This window comes from Macrosteles quadrilineatus, unplaced genomic scaffold (genome assembly GCF_028750875.1).
Source record: "Macrosteles quadrilineatus isolate MER2022 unplaced genomic scaffold, UCM_ALF_1.0 Scaffold_9__3_contigs__length_116548681, whole genome shotgun sequence".
Classification (NCBI taxonomy): domain Eukaryota; kingdom Metazoa; phylum Arthropoda; class Insecta; order Hemiptera; family Cicadellidae; genus Macrosteles; species Macrosteles quadrilineatus.
In genome coordinates, this window is record NW_026542602.1 from 26,987,415 (window position 1) to 27,012,080 (window position 24,666).

At 33.6% G+C, this 24,666-nt stretch overlaps 1 protein-coding gene across 1 annotated transcript in view; it reads right to left on the bottom strand.

Moving 5' to 3' along the window:
• LOC129004511 (uncharacterized) overlaps positions 1-24,666 on the bottom strand; it is a 217,533-nt gene that overhangs the window by 63,060 nt on the left and 129,807 nt on the right. The window contains exon 3 of the mRNA XM_054433122.1: positions 11,487-11,546. The gene's annotated coding sequence lies outside the window, so the exon portion shown is untranslated. The remainder of the gene's footprint in view (positions 1-11,486; positions 11,547-24,666) is intronic.

Genomic DNA, 24,666 nt, shown 5'->3' on the forward strand with positions numbered 1-24,666 from the left:
TTTCTTAGTCTATTTCGTAATCACACTATATCCTTGACATAAAACGCAAACAAGATGTAAGTAAAACCTAGTGTATGACTAAGAGCTGATTATAACAATTGTGGAAACGAGAACTATACAAATGATTGAATTTAAGATGTAAGTAAATACAACATTTATTCTTATTTTATTTTCTCTTTCCATTGGTCAGAATGGTTTTGGGTGTGATGACGAGTAACCCATTTAAAAATGAACATTCTTCCATGAAATACGAGGGGTGTTCAATAAAGACTGACAGTAGCTTACTTGTAAACAAACAAAGTCAAATAATTAGTTTTTTATAAGTTGGTATGAAAGATTGAAGTATTAGCAACCACGAAATCAGCTGTTAACATTATAGCATTGTTGCATTGTTGTCATAGCATCCGATTCATAAACAGTTGCACATTTTTGCCTCTAAGGTTTACTATGGCTGATTTTCGTGAGTAAAGATATGCGATAAAGTTTTGTGTAAAATTAGGGAAAGGTATTAAAAGAGTACTGTCAGTCTTTATTGAACACCCCTCGTAAAACGTATCTCCAATCAATCACATAAACGGTTAATATTTATACTTGTGACCTTCCTTTTTCTCTCATTATTTCCTTATATAATTTTTATAATCAAATGACTATTAGTTTACCACGATTTTATTACATTCAGCTTGTTGATATTCGAGAATAGATGAAGAAATTTAAACAAAAAAATCTAAAGTCTTTCCTATTTTATTTGCAAAATTTTACAGAGAGGGTAAACGTTTCAAAAATCATGTAAACGACTCTAATAGTAATATTAAACAGGATTTACTCAAATATATTTTTTTAAGCGTACTGCTATATAAAGTGTAAATGAAAAACATCAATGTATCCCAGCGTGTATGTGTATGTCCTCTGCATTGAATGTTTGCCATCGCCATTTCCCAATGGAGACGAGATGAGATGCGGTTTGTATTGGTACGGTTGACCAAACTGACCACTCTTCGCGATTAGCCAGAGCTGAACATTATAAATGTTTAAAGTTTTTTGTAGGGTTGGTAGTTTTCAGTATACCAATTCGTTAGTTCATTGCTTAGCTGTGAACAAATTCATTTTATGCTACATGTAAAACAGTCAAAATTTAATTTATTGATGGATAATAATTTGTTACAAACACACATGCATGAATTTACAGAGTAGGGATATTTTTAACGAAATACAAGATAGGTCTCCCAGGAGAGGAGAACATTAACACAATCAAATGTTTAAGTTTTAAGGTTTTCAAGAATTTCAAAAATATAAGGATACCGGATCTTAAAAAAAATTACCTACAACACTTACTTTATTTTGAGCTTTGCCAAAACTGCATTTTGGGTTTTGTTACTAATAACATCCCAATACACCAAACCTCATGGATAATTATGCAATAATAAATGCATATTAGCTGATCAGCAACAAAGTTAATGAAGCTGGAATACCAACAAGCTAGTTTTGTCATTAAACAGTGTCTCGCTGAACTTCTAATTTGGGTTGCGTAACAAAACCATGTATTACATTCTGACAAATAATTCACAAACTGTTCCCCTAGAAATGCATAAATAAATTTACCTCTAAAAGTAAAATAATTATCCACAAATATCTCACAAATTAGGCTTGAACAAGAATTCTTTATGTTGGTTATTTTTAACAGCTGTAATAGAAACGTTAGAACAAATTTATAAACGTATTTAACCTCTTCAACAGTTAAAAGGAAGCAGCGTAGCCGCAATTAGTCAATTGGTTACCAAATCTGAACCATTTGAAGGAGCCACACTCATTCAGTTGAAGCAGACTTTTACGGAGAATTTATCTCTTCAATTAAATGCGAATTTGTTGGCTAATTGTGCATGACAAACGGCCTTGGCTACTCGCTCGGCGCCTGCTCGCTCACTGTCTAGCGCATGCAACACACCTCATTTACATGTTGTTCCAGATAAGGATTGCTATTTTTATTTGTTTGTCTGGTGGCCAAGCTCTGCTTCGTTGACAGCAGTTAATGTGTTGAGTAGAACTAATTTACCTCTTTAATCAAATGCACTTTACACCTTTTTATTTTCCTCGAGTGGCATTAGTATACAAAACCACACTCATGGTGTTTCGTCATATTGTTTATATATTTTCTCTACTAATCCAACAATAATACTCTATTATGACTAGTAGTTAAAATAGACAATTTAAGGTCCATGATTCTTTTGAAAAATGAAAACACTTTAATAAAATTGATTTAATGCAGGTCATTTTTTCTGTTCACCAATGTTTGAGTAATTAGTGGTTTTATACGTTATCTTTATATATTGGTTTACTAACTTTAGAGCTATTACGGCAAAGTATATCTTTCTATAAGAAAACTATTGTTTGTTTCATGATATTATAAATTGAGCCACTACCAGTTGATACATCCGTTCAATTTGCGATTATTATATTTCGAAATATCGGGCAACCCTTGTGGGTTCCCTCCTTGGTTAACTTACTTAGCCAGACATTAATTAAACTAATACTAGGCACTACTTATCAGTAATAAATGATGAATTCATCATGATGGAAAGATGGGTGATTCCTCGTCGGAGGTTGCAGTTGAAGAGAAAGAGTTGGGGAAAAAGGAGTCAGGGGATAGTTCTGTTACTCACGGCAGACGACGAGCTTGTCATGAAGCCCGGTCGCGCGAAGCGCTGCACACTATATAAAATTTGTGTGCCGATATGAGTCACAAACTTAATATCTTATATAAGAAACAAAATATTGTTATTCGGCTTATTATGACTGTTATCTAGAATTGAAAAGACTCTACTTACTTCCTTTCACATATAACTTTTTGCACATTTCATAAAAATATTACATAACCATATTTTAAATAATTTGGAAGAACACATAATTCCAAATAAAAAAGATCAATCAACATTTTTAATCTCCTATGTCTAGATTGCGCACGATTCCGTGCGCCAGATTCGCTATTCTTTTATAAATGTTTCACGTGATTACAACCTGTTTATTAATTTACGAATTTAGCAATGCTCTGAAGTAATTACCGTTTCTTTTGTACATCTGATTTTCTGTTTTTATTTTATTAATTGAAGCGGATTATTTTTTATTGTAAGTTCGAACTTTTGAGTAAGCCAAGTTATTCAGTTTTTAACACATAATCGGGCCATGTACTAATGGATTCAGCAATTTCGTATCCGAGTCTTACAAGCTTTAACTCTTTATGAATATACCAAGATGGACACGCCAGGGTAAGAATGTTATTGGGAGGATTTCCACCGTAAATATTGTTTCTCAGCTACTACAACACTAAACACTAAATTGTGGAACATTTTCTTTGTTCCTTGTTCACGTTATATATATTTAATAATGCTGTCCGAAGAAAGCTATTTTAAGGCTAAAACCACAAACACTGAAAAAAACATCAAGTGAACCGATGAAAAGGTACTCCTATTTCTGTGAAGACTTTATTTCCTACCAAAACTGTTATTCACAGCTATTGTCAATAAAACTATGCAAATGTTAAAATAAATTGCTGACGGGTAGGTTTTAATTAAAAAGTTTAGATTTTATGAAAATTGATAACAAAAAACATGACGTACAAGTTAATTGCTCTGTTTTAACGTGTGCTATCTTTATGGAACACGATACTGGCTTCGTTCTCCATCTCTATACGTGGCAAACTTTAAGTAACTATAAACAAGTAGAACATAAAAATTTAAGTTAATGCAATGTTACTAAATTTTGTAAATTTAAAAATAGAAACATATAGTCATTAATAATATCTTACGACCATTTGCGTGTGGTCTTCTTCACAGATTTGATTAGAGTATGTTCAACGATAATAATGTTTATGTGTGGTTTTTTGGTTATGTCCTCGAACATCGCAATCTTTGTGTTCGTAAGAGAACAATACAATACACATCCAATGTAAAATATTTAATACACACCCAGACGTATCAGTTGCTCACGGATCGTACCTTGCAAAATCTTCACAACTGCCACGTCCACAAGGGACATTACGTGTGAAGTACGGCGGCAGTTTGGCACAGTCGCGCCTTCAGTCACACCGCGCGTTGGGGTCTCCCACATTGGCGCTCTCTCCGCGCCCATTCACCATGTCTATCGCACCTCTTCTGACACTAATACAGCGCTAATGTCGTCGCCGACACTTCTCGTTCTGAGATATTACTTTGGCACAACATTATAACCTGGATAACTCATGGTTTCCAACAATGTTATATGAAAATGTGTTTTCTTCATTTAAAACTTCAACTAGAGTATTGTAGTGGTAACAATAATTTTTAACGTTAGTGGGGGTGGTCATTTCTTACTTAAACTTGCTTGAAAGAGTTGAAATTTTTAGTTTTATATATAAGGAGGGCTACGGAACTGGAGTACAGGGCTGTAGCATTATTTGATAGCACAAAGCCAACGACGATTGGCGGGATTAAAACTCTGCTACTGTATTATTTACAAAGGAATCACGTGACATCTTGACCAGCTGTACACTCTGGCACTGCTTTTAACGGAGAAGGATTCACTGCGAACATAATTTTTTTGTGGTATAACTGTGTAAGGCAGATGATGCCTTTTCAAACGTAATTAGACATAACTACAGAAAACCATACAGATCCCTTAAAATATACTTACACATCTACTTTTGTAATGTTAAACTTGCTGTTATATTTAGGGTATTGCTGGAAACCTTTAACTTACGATTGTGAGTTTAATTAATGCACATTAAAACAACCTACTACGGTACTAACAAATATTAATAGTTAAATATGGTAAAAAAAACCCCTATGAACATGCTATTTTGTTAACATATACTTCCATTAAAGAGGAAAATAAATTACCAGAAAAAGACAAATATACGAGTCTCTACATGTGGGTCTAAATCCGGGAGTTAGATTTAATACCTACTAACTTTCTACCTTTACTAGCTTGCATTCAGAAGATCCGAGCCTACTAATTAATTATGCCAATTGATTCTCAGAATAGGTAATTAACATATCTTATGAGCCACGGGCTGATACCGTCGACCGGTTCTTGAGGACAGACGTTAATGCCGATCTTGCCACTTCTGAATGAACGCGGGACCAGTTTTTGTCATCAATGAAATTATTGCGAAAACACCTTTTCAAGATTTGTGGATTAGTGAGGGTCATTAAAACCCAGACGCTGTCTGGCATCTAGGAATTTGAAAACTTATACTCAAATGGGCTGTCATGATGTTAAAACACTATATCAAGTCTTCTGAAGACTTATGGGATGTTATTTAACAATGTTTGAATTTAGTTTCATAACAGGTTGAGATGAAAACCTTTCTGTGGTGGTAAAGAAATTATATTTATCTTTGTCTGTTCAATCGACAAACCATAAGTGATCCTGCCACTTTAGAAGATCATTAACGTTACTTTTTCTAATGTGCTTACTAGACGTTATGGGTAATGTGTAAGGTCAAATTTGTTTATAAAGATCATCCCACTGGTTTATTTCACGTCCAAACGTGTATTATATATTGTATGTTTATATGATAAATGTACACACTGTTTCCATAGAGTATTTCAGCAATATGTTGGCAGATATAAGTTGCAAGTTATGCCAAAACGTGAATTGGTTTTCCACGTGTAAATTAAAAGACCGCATACAACTTCACGTAGCTCAAGACAACGCATTTTATTTATGGGCATAAACAATATGTCTGCTACTTTATACTACTTGATTTCCCTTACAAAGTATTATAAGGATGTTGTATAAAGCAACTGTGTCACATAAGAAGTATTATTTATGACGTATATTTCAAAGTTAATATCCTAATTCCGCGCTCTGAGACATTGAACTAATGTTTGCAAATGGTTTATTATTACAAGGTAAGTAATCATGATACGCATTTTTTATTAGGATTATGATAGTAGCTTCTAACTGTAACCATTCAAAACGTGAAATTGAATGAAATTGTTTAAAAATTAGATTTTGCTTGCGTAGTATAAAAATACATAAGAAAAGATGAAAACTATTTAAATATTTTGCAATTCAAATGTTACCAACGCTTTAACCGAGATTGCTTAGCATTTTACATCAAGGTGCAACGAAGAGGCGTAATTAATACAACTAGATTACAAGAAGATACTGAGTAAGCAATGAGCAGAGCTTCTGAGTGACATAGAGTGTGAAGAGTACAAGGACAACCTTGCTGTGTTAGTAATGGGACTGGGTGGCCAGTGGAATATACTGCTGCTGAATCCAGCACTTGGCACACAACTGCAAGGACATGTGCAGGAATGGAGGACTCATTACAATATGCCCTGGAACTTAAGGAGTACAGTGAGTCGAAAAGACAGTCGTTAATGTGTGGGGGAAATCAAGAAAATGTAAGAAGGTCATAGACATTTGATATTGATAATTTTATCAATATCAAATACTTCAGAGGGAAATACAATGCAATTTTATGTACCCTGTTGTTGGCTAGAATTTTCTGAAGTACCTTCTCTGGCCCCATTTTTTTGCAAACATAGCAGACTAATTTCTGTAATACAAGTTTCCAATCCCTAGTCAATGCCCGCCAAAAGCCCCTGACCCTCAGACCAAACAAATTCTATAATCGAAGCACACTCTATAAGTCTTTAAATGTACAAGTACTCATTTGTGCTTTTGAAGTAGTTCGAAGATTTATAAAATATTCAGTAAGTCAATTAGCTAGAAGTACTACTATAGTTTTTTTGTCCTACGAGCCCGGGCTTGTTTTGCACATTACTTCAGGCTAGACCTAGGGATTGTGGCATTATCACTTTGATAAAATCCATTAGTGATTTGGTGGGATTTGAACCCGGGACCTCTTGGACCGAAGTCCCGCGCTCTAACCATTAGACTAGCTCACTCTCCAGTACTACTACAGTGCCATTATAATTAGTGCTAAGCATGACTTTAATCCCGGAAAACGTTGACTTAACAACAAGCTAGAAAAATGGTATATGACATGAAAACATTACTGATATATTGAATTGTGTAATGAAGTATTAAATATAAATTATAACTATATTGATCGAGGTATTTGCTAGTCACGCTTTTTTTTATATGCTACTCTCATTTTAAACCAATTATATCATTCGGCTAGTTAAAGGACACTTTTTAAACAATATCCTCCGTCGCATCATCATAAGTGGATCATCATTATTTTCTCCAAGGTAAATTACTAATGAGGAGCCCTTATGCCAACACAAATATTTATTGGATTATTATTAATAAAAATAACACATACAAGTTAACTTTCGTAGTTTTTTGTATGCAACAACATTTTTTCAAATTTAATACTCTTTTATGGATTTTTTTGGTAACAAAGGGACACAATGAATATAATTACTTCTATTGTAGATGGATCTTCCCAAGAACAGGTTGACGACAAGCGCCATCAGGAGTCTCCCCACGTCGCGTATTAGAGACCAACACCGCGGTGGAGTTCTGTATGCGAGGTTCATTGTCTGACTGCTAATAGGACATTTGTGTGTCAGAAGGCTTCCAGAGGTGTCACGCCACCAAGCCGCAAGGTCCAGTGGCGCATAATCAGCTGAAAGAGGTTGTTTATGAATATCGACCCTCCAGTTACATAAAGTCATACAAACGTTTCTGAAGGTTAGGCTATAAGGGATGCAAACCTTTATTTTATTGTACTTTTGATTATTGCCGAATTGCCGCTCGGATTAACTATCACTACCTACTACTCGGCAAAAATATAGGCCATTTAATTACCTCGAAATAAAAAAAAAAACTTGTCGGTTGAATTGACCTTTTCTTGGAACTCAGATACTTCAAATCTCATTTCATATCACAGTAATAAAACATAATCTTGTCTCTGCAGGTTATGAACCATACAAAAATCTCATATAAAAAACTTTAAAATCACATAATTTTCAAACATTTTAACGTAGTTACTAATTGTAACTAATCTTAAGATAAAAAAAAAACATAGACCCGGTTCCATGAGGGGCAGTTACTCAGGGTTGCTGTGCTGTATATGTCACGAAATTAGGATAAAGGTAAAACCATATAAATTTGCTTCTTTTCTTGTGTTACCAAGTGCCTACCATGCAGTAATTGTTATGATTACTATAATTATCATTGAATTGAGACAAGAAAATAATGCTGTGGATTCCAACCTGAATATGAAGTTAAGGATCAACAATGGCTGTAGAAGGGAATGAGATGCCTTGTGTATATTTGAACTGAATTAGACAATTTTTTCTTGTATTAGTCCATTATTTAGTTCAAGCTCGATATCAAGGGCAGCTGGGACCAACGAAACCATAAAAAAATGTTGACTTTTCTCAGGATTGTGTCGGTACTAAGAGAGCAATAGACCACTCAGATGCCCAGCCTTCAAGTTTTTTATCGTTATTTTCATAACCATGGCAAACAAATCTTTATTAAAAATTAAAATTTCCCTTTAACATCACAGGTGTATAGTTTTTACGGTTATCATATTTTACCGTTATAAATAATGGCGATTGATTAACATGTGTGAATCTTAATAGAAAAAATCATAGTAACAAAATAGTTAACAAGAAAATGTAGCTTACCCAATATTACAGAATAATTTTCTCGCAATTATAAACACAAATTTAAATGAAATACTTGACCTACTCTATATGTTGCAATAATAGAACAAAGCATTCAAGGAATTCCATTCCTAAACGTATTCTTGTCTCTATTTGTCAAACCAACTCTCAAATTATACTTGCAGAATCCATAAAAGAACGAGAGTCCTTTATGTCCTTACAGGACGTTGGAATTGATTGGATTTTATTTAAAGATAAGAAAAACATCACTAAACGAGTTAATAAATTAAGTATACTCTCGAGATAAATAATCTTAATCCTTGGAAAGACATGTCGTCAAGTCTATCAAATTCCTATATAGAAGGATTTGGTCGTAAATCCTTGAAACAACCAAACCCTGGGATTTGCCTATAAATCGTTTGTTCGCTATTGCTTCATCTTCGGAACGAGTCCAAGTCAAGACCAGGTCCATCAAGATGAAGGACTGTTCCTAGTAGTTGTTTATTCACAGCTACTTTGTCTATAAACACTCACTACAGTGTAAAGATTGGATTTATATGCGAACGTTGTAGCAAGTTTTATAATTAAGTGACAGTATTTTGTAAGTACTGCGCCATAGTTGAATTTTTGCATAAGAGTATCATAAACGATTGTGAACGAAAACGGCCTAAGCCCCTCATATGTTTGTGGATACGCCGCAAATCGAACTCGTCTCATTTTGACACATAATTTCGAAACTATAAACACTTCTTTAATTCTACACATATTATTAAATGTGTTATTTTTCAAGGTTCAGTTTGGAGCCGAATCCTTTTGTAACACTATGCTTTTGATACTGGGTGGTTAATTATACATTTTCTAAAATTCATCATGAATTTCCTCTTTAAATAACCTACAGATTATAGTAGTTAGAAGCGTTAGCTATATAAATAAATCTTTTTAGATAAATAAAATGATGTGGTTGATAAAAAAAATGTTTTTGGACGTAAAATCTTTGACTAAAAGGTATCTTGCCATGTTTTGTTTGTACCAAAATGTAAGTAAAATATTACTTAAATTAAGCCACCTATATTGTATCATAGTCTATGATGGTATGCTCCTGTAACATAAATTTCTATTTTCTTAATTTCTTAATCACCTTAATCTGAAATGCATACGTAAGAAAACCATAACATACCTAAACAACAATTAGACTCGTTATGGTGGCATAATAATATATAAAATTGAACTCTAATAGTAGCACAGTATAAAATAATCTCTCATTAATTTAAGATATTTTGGAGTATAAACTTGCAACAATTCGTCATCCCAAACATTTGATGACATTTAGGTTATAACCCGAACATGTTATACAGGGTGTCCCGTAAGTAAACAGCCAAACTCCGGGAATTGGTTCCACGGGTCAAAATAAAGAGACAAACAAGAACCACATTTTTTCCAAAATCGCTTCGTCAACCAGATATTTGCCATTTTGTATTTTTACATAAAAATTTGTATTTTTGAATATTTTCAACCGATCTTTATAAAACTTGGATAGAAAAGACCAATGTTAGAAGAAAATTCATCGGGATTCAGCTTAAAATTGCAAAATGATGGCCATTTTAATTTTTTAAACTTAAATATTTAAAAAACGGCTAATTTGATTAAAAATGTCAGGAACACTTTTATTTGAAATATTACGATTTTTAGCTGTAAAATGGAACGAACCTGACCGCCATCTGCCTTATTCAACCCCATTTTACAACTAAAAATCGTAATATTTCAGGTATTTATTATTCGATCTTTTTAACTTGGGATCGTTTGATAGGGAATTAAAAAAGCTAAAAGTGTTCATGATATTTTTTCATAAAATTAGCCATTTTCAGTAATTTAAATTAAAAAAATTAAAATGGTTGCCATTTTGAAATTTTAAGTCGAAACAAGATGAATCTTTTTTCTATCATCCTATGTCTCTTTCTACCTTAACCTAAATACCAAGTTTTATAAAGATTGGTTGAAAAAAAATAAAAAATAAAAAAGTTTATGTAAAAAATACAAAATGGTGGATATCTGGTTAACGAAGCGATTTTGAAAAAAAAAATGTTATTCTTTATTTTCTCGTTATCGTGACCCATAGAACTATTTCCCAGGGTTTGGCTATTTATGAAAGGGACACCCTGTATACTTTCTAACCATTGATTGTATTCTAATACTCAAATCAGCTTATGACTTTAAGGTTACAATCCGTACATGTTATATACTTGCAGCAAGGCGAATGACAAGCGTCCCAGATTCGAGCCAGTTTCTACCTTGACTCTAATCCGAGGCGGAAATCAAGTGACGGCGACTCAGACAGCAAGTGACTGTGGATAATCTAACTTGACTTACAGTTACAGGCGTGGACATCCAATGTATTTTCAAATAAAACGACGGTTTCCATATTATATATAATATGTTCTTAGTTTCACTTGTATTGGTGACAACATAATGTATGGAATGAAATAGTTTTTACTGTGGGTAAGATTTTCTATGTAATTTATGATTATACTAACTTATAAGTAAAAAATATAAAACTGATAAAAACGGTTTGTAACAGTAAAACTACATGTTGTCCTTAAGATGTTACACCTGTTTATCGACATCACATACCCATAGTAACATACATACATACAGTATATAACGTACATAGTATATGAAGGTGATTTATATGAAGGTTTTTGAATTCCCGGCTGTAAATGGAAAATAATGATCGAAACTCCCTATTTCAATAATAAAAATTTAAACAAACTACAGTTACTGGAATTAATATTATTTAAATATGGATAAAGAAAATATAAATTAAAAACATAATTTAGATATTAGAATTAAAGCCATTACGTTTGATTTTTTCTTGTTAACTCGTTGTAAAACCAGAATGATTTCTGATCGGTGACTACTTACGTTTTGAAGCCTAGCTTCTGTAAGCACTTCGATTACATGCAGAAATGTATAGCTCCAATTCTGGAAAACACACAGAAACTGTGAGACAATTTTAAAGTTGGATTACAATACACTATTCACATGAATTAGTCACACAGTTTAGTTAATATTATACGAATGAATACAAATCATTGTAATGCAGCCCTGATTGAACTACGACTAGATTACAATTGTGATATTTTTAAACAATGAAGTCATAAATTGTATGTCATAGAATACTTTATACATCAAAACAGTTTCATGCCACCCTCCAATATGTGTTAAATTAGTTCACAATTTTCTCACCAACCCCTAAATTCTCGTATTTTATACTTCGTGTCCACCATATACCTAAATTACACAAAATTCTAAATAAATTCTCATCAGAACCACACAGTGTAAAATCACCTGTCAAGGTGACTTTGCCGGAATCCCCAATAGTGAAGTAATCAATAATCAGTAAGTGTGTAGGAGTCTAGCTCGGTGGTCTGATGGCCTGGGGCTGTTAGATTAGACCCTCAGTCCAGAGCGATTAGACGAAACTGAAGCTGGAGGTGCTTGCGTCACCGTCACCGTGGTCTTATGATAGGTAGTCTTCATGTAAACCTCACACTTTATGACTATCTAGGCGTGTCGTGTCATCCAGGAGGATCAGCAGAGTCCTTGAGAAGACCGCACGTGTTTGACCTTAAATATGAAGAATCTTTAAGGTATTACATTGTATTGTGTTTTAGGAATGTTTTGATTCATAGTGATATTAATCGAAACGTTCTCTCCTCGCCTCTCTTTATCTCCCCATTGCAGCTTTATTTCCTCTCTCGTTGAACCTATTTTTCTCAAAATTCACTCTGCATAATATGTCAATCAAATGTTGTAGCATGATTGAGTTCGAAATTAAATTCACTAACCCCATTACTAAAAGGTAATTTTGAAACTTTAAATCAATAAAACGTATTTATTAATGATATATAAATTTCGGTGTTTAACCTCGATACAATGGCATGACAAGTTAACTTTAAGCGAATTTTTCCAGATAGGGAGTTAGATATTACCAAAGTCTCATGGTAGGACCATAATAAATAATAAAATAATAATAAAATATAATAAGAATAAAACTAGTTGTCTTCCAGTGTTTGAAAACTAGACCAAAAATATGTAATGTACAGGCTTTTCTATTTTCACACCACGCTGTAAATAAAACATGTGATTGGAATTTCTTCAATTTGTTTTGATTTTTGTTTATATTTTGTTATTTCGTCACCAGCATGGCAACCCATGCAAATCTTTTTACATTTTAAATTCACTTTTTGCGCTTATTTTTGAGACTATTTTAATTTATAAAGGGATTCTGCACATCTACAGGTAAATATCTTACTAACAGTATGCGAAGATTTCTCCTGCGATGCACATGAGCTGAGAAAAAAGGTTTTAAAGTAATCAGCTTTGAAACTATACACAAGTTTTAAGGTAATATTTGAAAGAATTTTTACAATTTTCAGCTCCCCTTTCTTGAACAAAACGAGTTGTCCTTACCAACGCAGTAAAAAACACGTAATAAGTCAATAAAGTATTTTTTGGAAGCAAACGGTAAAAATTGCAATATGTCACAATTTTGTCAACACTAACAAGATAGCTGAAGTTTAAAAAAGATTTTAAAACCTACTTTATAAATCGTGTCAAAGCTGTAGGTGCGTAAATGGGTGATTAGGATCAAACAAAACGTATAACCTCTTTGCAGGACATTCTGTATATATTCCAAATGAAAATAATGATCAATTTATAAAGTTTAGTTTACGAATAGCGTTTGATTGGTTCGAAGCCAATCAGAGTTGAAGAAACATCAGCCCTGGCTGTAAATTGATTGGAAAAACAACCTTGGTGACTTTGAGAGCTTTAACTTGTTAGAGAAACAAAAACTCGATTTTGTAAATAAATCCTTACGATCAGAAAATATAAATTAATGAGTCCAGACTCGTTTTGTTAGTTATAAAGCATATGAAAGATCAACAAATGAATCAATTGGCTTACTATTCTGTTAATAATTAATTGGACATTTTAGATCAACAGTCAGCAATAATATAATATTAAACACATTTACAGTGTATAACAACCATAAACTGTAGTTACAGAATGCAATTTAGAGTAAGTGCGGAGTAAGTTGGAGATGGTATGAGACGACTTTACCTGAGGAGGCAAGAGTTTAATACTTCTGTGAGCGATCCATCTCTCTTGGCCTCAGTTTGTTCTCAAGCACACAATTAATCCAAGTCTCTGTGAATTACCCTAGGAGTTTTAACCTCTACTGAATGAATTACATCATTTTGTGTGCATGGCACTGACATGGAAGAAACCACTAATTTTTAAGTATTCAATTTTATTTTAAGATTTTATGTTTAGACATATTTTTAATTAATTAAGAGATATAACTTTCAGATATGTGTGGCTTTATCTTGTTTGTTCATATATGAAATAGATTTTTGTCCTAAATTTGATTAACAGACACGATTTTAGAGATATTGTATATTGTCTCATTTAGATTTACGTGTATCAAATTTGGCTTACCTTCATAACCTTTCCCAATATTGTTACAGATAGAACATTTTAAACTATATTCAGCAATACAGTTTTGAGATTCCATGTTTAGGCGTTTAAGAACTAAATAATTGTATCGTTGAAAAGGAAAGGATAAAAATAACCCGCTTGAATTTCTAAAAATAACTTTTTTAAATTATGTTAAATTATGGCAAGTTTGTAAATTATAATCCAGTCCACTCCAATCTGATAGTAAGCTATCGAATTGGTTCGCTAAAGACCAAACCGTGTCAGCGACCGAGTCATCAACTTCTCTAAAACACTGATAAGATGTCTGAAACATTGCCTTATTGGTGTAAATTCCACCATAACAAGCAGACCGTCGACACTGCCCGGGTGGCCACTGACTTTGATGGTAGATAGACACTAATTTATATTACAAACTGGTCATTATTGTGGAATTGATTAACTTTAGTTGGTATTTAACCGGTAAACATATTGTAATGGAAATTCTAGTTTGATACAGCTATAATCTGTATACTTAACAAAATGAGGGGTTTCTCTCCACATTGTAACATCATTTTACTGTTGTAACATCCCCATTCACCCGTTCTACTTATCTGAATTTTAAGATTGGTCTGTCATTTTAACGCTTATTATAATCCAGTGCAGATGCAAAGGTAGCCAAAGAGGTAATTTCCTAGTGTTTCGTGCCCAGAGATTTATTAATTCCTATAGTGCTCTTTGAAAGATCTAGGCTGACCAACTTGCTTTTAAACCGGTTAAAATGTAAATTTTAATTTAACGGGTGATAATCTTCAGTTGAATATTTAATCGTTAACAGCAAGAGACAAAATAGTTAATGACAAAAAAACTAGTTTTGATTTTGCTAATTAAATATTGTAAATTAGGATTTATCTTAGTTGTATCATTATTTTAAATAAACATTTGCATCATTCTTATTGTCTTATAAAAACGTTTTATCTAGAATGTTATATTTCTCAGCTACGAAGTAATCCTATGAAATTTAAGTAGGTATTACATTTTGCTTCGGGGACAAGTTTTGCAATTAATTTAATAGTGCAGTTTACGAACGCCCCCTAACAGTTCGTATATGTGTAATATTTAATGAACTGTATCTGTATGTACTTTTTGGGCAGTACAAAACATTATCAAATCATCCCCTTCCGGGTTTCAACCTTCTGGATTTTCTAAATTGTCATATTATGCCCAAGGGAATTATTTCAATTGATTAGTTTTAATGGAAACATTAGCAAAGTTTCAATGCGTACATTCGTTGTACTTGCTTATTCCAAATTATGTTTGCTTTAAACTGTCGCACAAGTGATTAATACAAGCCAGGTAAAATATTTTGTAATATAACGCAATAAGTTTATTTGTTCTGTAGCAATGATGTTTGTCGAGGGAAATATTTGAATTTCTATCATAGTCAATATCATCATTTTACTAAGAAACATAAAGGACTTTATGATACTATTCTCACACTCATGACGAGTGAAGTTGGTGGGTTTTCCGTCTCTGCCTCGAAACTGTTTTACACATTACTTCAGACTAAACTTAGAGTAATTATCACACGGCGCTATTGGTTATAGGTGGGATATGAACACGGAATCTCCGCCCCGCGCTACACCACTAGACTAGCTGCCTCCCCACGAGTAAAGCTACCATAAAAAGTTATGTTAGTTAAGTAATTTTAACGATATTTTTATAACAAAACACTTAAAAGAAAACGTGCCATATTTAAGGAGTTAGTAACATTTTTATCAAACATACATATCAGATTCAACCCTTACACAATGAGACAGTAATGTAAAAACATGTAATTCGTTGAATCACAGGATTTATAAACATATTTTGGTCTAATCAGATCGTTTAGTCTGCAAGCTACTGAATACACCAAATTGCGATCAGTAGAATCTATCTACACTCACATTAGCATAACATGTGTAGGTTTATTACCCACCACACTTGTACTTTAATTACACCCGTATCATGGTGCTATCACGTGATCTACATCTGGTAGATCCTCGATAGAGACAAAAGGTGCGACGTCCCTTGAGCGAGGGGAGGCGCATAAACCATCGATTTCATCGGCATCATAAAGCTGTCTAAGGGATATACTCGACTCTATATCCTGATCTCTCTATCGGTGTAACGCCCATACCCTCACCCTCGTCGTATCTGTTACATATTAGATCGTGTGGATGCCACAGGAACCGGCGCCACCGTCGTCCGAGGAAAACTACTTATGTAATATTTGACTTGTGTGAAATCGGGTATTAATTTGATACTAGTACAGTAGTGTTATATTTATTAAATCCTGAGAGAAAGAAGTATATTTCAGAGGTTTGAAAATTAACCTAGCTGTCATGTTGATTATTGGGTTTGAAAAAATATTAGATAATATTACGACACATCTGGGGGTGTATTTTACAATTACTGGCCTAAGATCTATTGGAAATCAAGTACCACTTAAGTCCAATAATCGAGAACATATGGGTCCAGTTTCAAACTATCATACTAGTTCTGACTTTTCTAAAGATTTAACCGACGACCTAATTGTCAGATGAACATTCACTCAAATCACCAGCAGTTTGTAAAATTAAAAGAAAATATATTTGAGATGGGAATGCTGTATTCTGTATTAACCAAACCTTTAATATTAGTTTTTATACACTCTAGCTAAATGTGATTTAGTCATAGTCCATCTATGATATTACTGTGTTACTCAAGGTATCAAATATTTAAGATAATTTTATAATATAAAACATTTTATTTTAGTCTGGACAAAAGATGAAACATTGGTTTATGATATATTTCTAAAAAAACTGGAACTGGAAAGATGGCTGCTTGAAACAATTCCAGTTAATAGATATATCTTAAGCTGTATACTACAAATTGGTAAAAAGAAATACAGTAATGTACATAGAAGTAATGGGCTTATAGATCAAATTTTGATATGCGCTTTAAAGTTGCTGATCAGATTTCATATCAGAGTAAGATTTCACAAGAACAAAGAGATTGAGGCAATATCGTGCAATACGAGGGGCGTATAGGGTTGTTGGAATTTATTACTTCTCCAGCTTTGGGCTTCTTTATTGGGACGCTAATACTTTACCACAGTTTTAACAATTATAATTGTCATTTATAGTAGGGGCTTACATATGATAAAAATAAAAATCAGTTAATGATAATAATATTATCATATAATAACTCTAATAAGACCAATATATATATAATATCTAACAATATTTTAATAATATTAAGTTAAAATAACAATATTTTCACTTATATTCAATTCTTTATTTGCTCTTATTTCAATCAAACGCTACGTTCTGAATTAGTAACGGTTAATTTGTTTTTATTTGCAGGGTAGTTCGCAACGGAGGATTGCTTTTAAATTTGAGCGAATTTCCCTATAGGGAAGTAGCTATTACCGGCACGGTAAGACCTAGACCCGGGACCGATTTACTATTTCATTTTGATGTCCCCAGAGGCCAAAAACACCATTTGTTCAAATTTTTAGATATGTATATATATATATATATATATATACTAGCTGTAACCCGCGGGCTTTGCCCCGTTTAACTTCTTAATTTTCAAGATTATCTCGTTCGCATGGCTCAATCACGTCCTGGTTGAAGTTTGTTCGCTACGCTCACTCCCCTTTAGGTTGGAGCTCGTTCGCTACGCTCACTCAACTTTAGGTTGGAGCTCGTTCGCTGCGCTCACTTGCCTTCAGTTAGCTCGTTCGCTAGGCTAACTCGCCTCCAGGTTGAAGTTCGTTCGCTACGCTCACTCACCTTTTGGTTGCAAATTAGCTTTTGTCATAAATGTAAAAGAAATAATAGTGCTGCACCCTGTTGGTAATCCTTGTGAACGCGATAACTTGAGTAATGTTTGTCCGATTTTGATGAAATTTGGTTTAAAGGTGTAAAGCAGGATAAACTTGAATGAGTTCGCGAACCAGCAGGAACGGAGCTTTACGGGGGGTTTTATGGGGTAAAAATTGGGTTTTCTCACTTTTGACCCTCAAAACACAAAATTTCCCAATTTCTCTTTAGACCTTTTAAAAGAGCTTAAAAAACAAATAATTTAGTATATAAAAGTATTTTTGTTCGGTTATTTGTAAGCGAGAAAATTAAAAAAATTTTAAATTTAAAATTCCTATTCTTATGGAGAATATTGTAAAATGTTGTAGTTTGCTTGTTTATGGATATATTTTTATCAAACTTGGCAAATTTATTTATTTTATACTAAGCAATCAATATTTTACAAAAAACACACTTTATTAGTTTCCTTGTAGCAGCAAACCTAGGTACTCGTTAAACCTAATAATATTTAATTGAAAATCAAATCAGACAAATGGAAATTCGCTTAGTCGGCAGGTTTGCTGCGGCGGGGGTATTTAAATAAAGAATTTTTTCTTCAATAAATTTGTATTCCCCTGTATTTATATTACATGTTTGTGTGATATATTGGCATGTTGTATTTAATTAAAACAGACTTCATTATGGATTTTCTTTGATATTGTATACAATAGCATACAGCAGTACAAATTATACACAAATTATAACTGGTGTTGGTAACTGAGTGAGCTGATACTATGTTCATCCTAGAGTACGCCCGGTCACCAGTGTCATAATTTCTTAAAATTTTACTACAAAATGAGTTCTATTAATCATCAGGGAGCCCTTTCCGAATCTCCTAATTACCGATAATAAGGTGATAGAATTGTGTGTTAGCTTAATTTTGCACTAACATAAACCCAAAAATTTTCCTCCAACTCATAAAATACTTTTAAAAAGTTCACAACCAGTCGACCAAATCAACAGACCAATTGCATTACCTCATGCATTTACTGTGAACATAAGAAACCCCATAAAACTGCAATAACCAGGATTAATTGCACAGGTAGTGTTTTGTCCAGTGAGACAAACGAATGGAATCGCTCGTAGTTACTTATACATGCAATCGAGTGTATCATCGAGTCAAAGTCATAAAGTTAAATTGGTTTGGCCGCGGCTCAATGCTACCAGTCACTACTATCCAAGAGATCTCGTCCCACGATTGCGCCGATCGTCCAGACAAATCGTTATTTGAGGAATGTGTCTGGAGACTTGTTCATTTTGTTTACGGCTACGACAATTTCCTGTTTACAATATTTTATGACGTGCAGGGTGCGTTTAGAGTTTATGGCGTGGTTTGATGACTTTAATTGCAACGAGTCTGACATGTATCGCGTAAATTTGTCTTTGAGATATTTTTGTTTTGACTGCAGTTTGCTGTTTTAGAAGCTATAAATTATTTGGCGACGGTGGTTTTTATTGGGTAGCCTTAGTATTTTGTCGTTGTTGGAAGCACGTGTACAGTTGCTTACAAACTACCACTACTGAACTGGTCTAAGAAGGATGACTAGAAGGAGGACTTGGGAAGAGGACGAAGAGGAGGACTTGGGATGACTAGGGGGAGGGGCTAGGAGAATGATTCGGAGGAAGATAATACTTAGGAGATTCGCCAACTTAACGATTTCTGCAAAACGATTATATTACTTAACCTTAATGATATTCAAACGAAAAATGGTTACTATAAACTACTTTAAAAATACAAACCAACCTAAATTCCAACCCAACTTTACAAATCCACACTTCACCAAGCAGAAACGCCCTTTGATAACATACTAAAACTAATATCCCCAATAAATAGTTATTCGTGTAACTAGTGGGCAAAGGCAGTTTGCACTCGTGTTACACATTATATTTTTCCTACAGTTACTATAAATCAAATAAATATTTAGTCTTTCGAACACTGTACAATACGTTTTTACACTGAGCCACAGTGTAGCCGAAGCCCAAACTCTACCCAAGGTATGCGAGGCAAGGTGGCAAAAACGTCGTTCTGTTGACATGTCCCAAACAAACAAGCAGTCGGTCAATAGGTTGTATCGTTTTGTGATTCCCTAATCTCGTAGTTGGGACCAAATATGTTGTACAAACACTCGTCTAGAATTGACATTCCGCTACTAGTAGTCTGCGGGAGAAAAACTACTGTCAATATAGATTCTTAGAATTGTCGTTTACTTTGCACAGCTGTGTTTCAGTTGTTAAAATTTTACATATTTGTACCAAAGTAGGATTAGCGTTAAATAAACAAGGTACTGTACTGTTAAAAGTTGTGGGGATTTGATGAATATAAAGTCCCGAAAGTCTATAATTGTTGTAAAGTCAAACATCAACACATTATAGAAAAATTGTTATATCATTGAAACGTAGTGCTGCTTAAAATAGTATAATTACTATAACTTACTACTATTAGTTATAATTTTTCTTATTTATAAGAACATTTAGATAGTATCATTAATGAACAGGCCTAAGACAAAGTCACCTGGATCCAGAAACAACCGTGCTTGAAATCAAACGAATCTATGATGTGTGATTTAGAAGTTAAGCCTTAAAAAGATTGGTTTTAGCGTACAGACGGATTCTACGAAGGGAAAAATGCATCACAAAATATGCTATTCACTGATCCATACTTTGAAATCGTAACGTAACGATACTAAACGTTCATATCATTTATAGATGACAATACCCGCTAACAATAAACAAGCAACTTTGAGCTCCAGCCAACTAATTGTACTTTCTGGCAAAGACGTGGATAGCAATATACTCCGCCTGATTTGTACGCTCAAATATTGGAGTAAATATGTTTTACATAATCTGCTCAACATGCGAGCGCCATTTACAGAAAATGTTTGCTCTCTACTTTAAGCTATGCAAATTAACCTGGCTTTCTCGACACTGTAGGCAGTTTTGAGGATTTACCTCTTATGTTGGAAAAATGCATTTTCAGATTAAATTTAATTCTAAATCAAGTAAATTGAGTAAATAAAGTAAGTTGATATATGCAGGGGAAGTTCTTCAAAGCGGAGATCACTACACATTTTTTAGACACAGCTTAAGGTGATTTCCGAACCGCCGGGTCTCGATATTATAACAGAGCTAAAAACCATCAGTGTTTGGTGAGATTTGAACCCGGAAATCTAGTGTAGGATTTTTGAGCTCTGACTTAAGTAAATGGATATACTATATAGAAGTTTCTCTTGTCCTCAAATTAATTAAAGTAACTGCTCTTCAAAATTGAAAATGATTAAATAACTAACTATAATTTACTTAAAGTAAAAAATACACCTAATAACGCTTGACTCATGAGCATTTACACTTATACCGTCGACTCACATGACTTTAAATACACATAAAAGATAGCAAGTGGTGATCGATTTCGATTGGACACTCCAATCGTCACCAGACCCATTAGGCTGATAAAGAAGCTATATAACTATAATTTCCAACACGAACATTGCGATTTACAATACAATATACAACAACAATTTCTTTTTGTATACCTACCCCACTCGAATTAACTTGTTTCACGAAAACACAATCAATAAATTACATTTGTAGTTGTTAAATAGATAATTTACTCATAACATTTTAAACCAGGATAAGAAATTACTCCTAACATTGCGTTAAAGCTAGTAGCCTATCTTATAAAAATACAATTTTGTATCATTGTATAATTCAATTGAACGGATTGGAAACTTCACAGGAGCAACAAATAAAGCGATAAATGAAGAGTGCTCTAAACTACCTTTCAGTTGTTGCACAACTGAAAAATGTCTTATTTGTCAGTTTGAGTTGTCCAATAACTTTGTGTATTCACCAAAATATTCTAACTTAGCACTTGTATCAAATCATTTTACTTTCACACTATTTACAAGCTCAACAAAAATACTACTAAACAATCTTACAAGTGTCTATAATCACACCTAATGTTATTTCCCGAACGTAAACAAATATGACAAGATCTATACTTCGTTGACACAGATCACAGAGGCATTGATAGCAGTGGGAGTGATGTCACTGCAGACTAAATATAGTCGTCATCGTTGAGTGAAGATGTCAAAACATAACTGTCGTATTTATATCTCCCACGTGCGACAGAATGCAGTTTGGAGCTACATTGTCGTATGCATTGTGGTAAGTATATGTGGTGTCGGTTGTCGTCATGATAATGTCAGTTATAAACAGGAGTAACAATCTATATATATAATACGCTAAGCCGATTTTTGTAAACAGAACTCCTCCCTCATTTTTGGACCGATTTTGATGATTAAAGTGTCATCAGAATGGCCCTAATCTGTAGTTTTGCAAAGTGTTTTTATTTTTTGAAATATTTATTAGTTCAGGCTGGATCTTCAATCAAAGTTGGGTTTTCTCCCATAAGATAAACATGGGGGAATCTAAATATTTAATTGGAAAGTTTGTCTACACTAATTTAAGAGAACGACTGGGCGTAGAAACTTGGTAGAGGTGTCCAAAGAAAGGTCTTGGTCTGTAGATGAGTTATCAAAAGAAAAACAAAGTAAATTCCCTTAGGGCTCTGCCCCAGAAGCATTTAAAAGATCCCTCCACAGATTTGTTTACATTTTGGTAATGTGGATAGTACTTTTTAATAAAACAGCTGTTAATTTTTAAATTATGTTTTAAACATACACACATTTATTGGGAGTTACTGAATAGTCCAAAAGAAGTATTTGCAATTTTATTTTCTGATTTTAAAATTGATTTTCCTCTATATCATTTGTGTTGCAATATAAAAACAGCAACCTAAAAAATCTATCTAACTTACCCATATAATATAGCTACAAAATGCTCAAACTCGCATTGTGACATTTATAATTCGGCTTATATTTCTCCAACAGAAAATTCATCTGCAGAAGAATTTTATTGTGCTCTTACTATGTCATTCGCATTATTTGTTGCCAATGAAGTTGCACGGCCATATAAATGAGGAGGCCCCTAACAGTTCAAGAATAAAAGCCAACTTCACTTCAAGTATATTCCACTACACCTAACATTCCGTAGAGAGATTATATTGACAACTTTATGTAACTGATAAGGCTGAGACAACTTACTGACATCCCCCATGTCAAGGACTTCCAACTTTAACAGTAACACCACAACCAATTTCTCAAAACTATGCTAGAGGATTATTCATTGGCACAGTAGTACGATAACTGACGTGACGTGGCGAAGGAAAAATCAAACATACACTGTAACAAATGGATACAACTCCATTTGAAGTTAGAACGTGTCTTCTCAACAAACAGACATTTTTTTTTCAAATAAAATCATAGTTGTAATTAATCTGCATTACACTAATGACATCGTGGAAGTTTTTAACCAATACGATTTTAATACTATTTAAACTTAAAGGTTCTTCCAAAGGAAGAGATACCCGAGAGCACACTAACAACTCAGATGACGTACAGTATGGGAAATATTTTATTCATTGAATGATCAACCATATTTGGTAACTGACACAATTAATATCATTATTGTTTTTACACTTATTAATCAATGCTAAAAGCTCTAAATATGTATAATTTGACTCAATTTATCGCAGTTAGATGAATTAGCGTAAGCCTTGAAGGTAACCGTCGATTTCGACGGGTTTCACCTAGTGTGTATTTAATTAGTTGAATGATGATAGTTTTAGTAAATGTGGGATGTGTAAGTTGTTTAGATGTGTATGTCTAATGAATAAAATAAAATTAAATTACATTTCCTAATAGTTAAGGTTTTAAAGAGATGGCGCAATTTTTGTATAGATTTTCTTGGAGGGAGATTTTACATACACTGGCCATTCTCTTAGTCTCAGATGCATTTTTACTCAGTAGGCGGATCTACAGATACCAGGCCACGCTCTTATTATGTAACCGAAATAAATACTAATCATTAACATACACTCTTCATGTCCAGAGCAGAAACTTACACGAGAGCACGTCAAATATGAAGTAGCAAATAGAGAAGAAATTTTACCTCAGTGAGTCAAGTGGTGGACCCTAAAACAGTGAAAATAATGTGATAATAGCTGGGTCTGTTGCTAGAATAGTGATGGGCTTCGGCGAGCGAGGGTCGGGTTCAATCACGGTCATATACACTAAAATTTTAAAGGTTGGACCACTTCCTTATATGTGTATGCATTTATTGAATAATAATGAAAACATAGTCGTTTTTAAAATTCTTAGTACATCACTAATTCACAATAAACCAAACTACAACGAACCCGCAGCACGACCGATACAGCTGGAGGTAGCTCTTGTTAAGATTTAATCTACACATACAGGGTGTCCGGTAACTTTACAAGAGAATGTTTGTTGGCTGCCAAGTCACATTTGTATCCGTGTTCACTGGGCGTGTGATTAGAAACCCATCTCCACCTAAAGCCGCCATCGTTTCGATTGTAACGTTTGGATAATTTAACGATTGGTGTTTTGAAATAGGCTGGTTGACCTTTGGAAAATTACGAAATAGTGTATATTTGTTGTGATGAATATTATGCTATGACAGTTGATTATGATATCAGTTTGAGTTTGTGGTTGAGTTGTAAGAAATAGTGTGTTTGCAACGTTTGGAATTGCGGACTTTAGCTTAACACTAATTATTAATTTGACGGAGTGAGATTCAGAGCGTACTGTGGCTCTATATAACTTTTATAAGATATAACACATAGCCTACTAAAACTAAATTATCCACCATTTATTAGC